Consider the following 668-nt stretch of genomic DNA (forward strand, 5'->3'; position numbering starts at 1 on the left):
AGGCCAAAAACCCTGTGAAGGCACCCAGGCCCCCCAGTTCCCAGCCCAAAGGGGATGCTGGTGGCTGCTCTCTACATCCCTAACGAGGGGGATTAGAATGGAAACTCCAGTGCAAGCCCAGCTTGGCAGTGGCCAGGCAGAGCGAGAAATCTCCTCCATAAAAGTGCTACTTGAACAGAAGCTGTGCTCGAGCTCGGGTCTTCACTCAAAAAAACCCCAAACCCAAGCAGCAGCCCTCTCGCTCTCCCAAACGTCCCGCAGGCGCTGGGCTCTGCCAGGCACACGCTCCGGCTAAAGCGAAAGCGTCACACGCTGCAGAGAAATGTCAAACAGAAAAGATCTGCCCCCTCCAACAACAACCCTCTCCTGTTTAATTTCATTGCTGTAAAAAAAAAAAATTAAAAATATCGAAATCCTGGAGCAGAGTTTATATTACTGGGTCCGTTCCTCCTTCAGCCGCTTGCAGACACCCGAGGCCGGGATCAGTGTCGCACAGAGCTGCACGCACTCGCTGGGAATTACATATTGCTTTTTAACTACGGGAAAGCCACCTCTCCAGCCTATCTACCATCTCCAGTGTCTCGGGACTACCATCCCTGTCTTGCCACCGGGCTATTTTTAATGACAAGATGAGCTGGATTAGCAGAAGGGCTTTCTTCCTAAATTCC

Source organism: Leptosomus discolor, chromosome 7 (assembly GCF_034619465.1).
Source record: "Leptosomus discolor isolate bLepDis1 chromosome 7, bLepDis1.hap2, whole genome shotgun sequence".
Taxonomy (NCBI): Eukaryota; Metazoa; Chordata; class Aves; order Leptosomiformes; family Leptosomidae; genus Leptosomus; species Leptosomus discolor.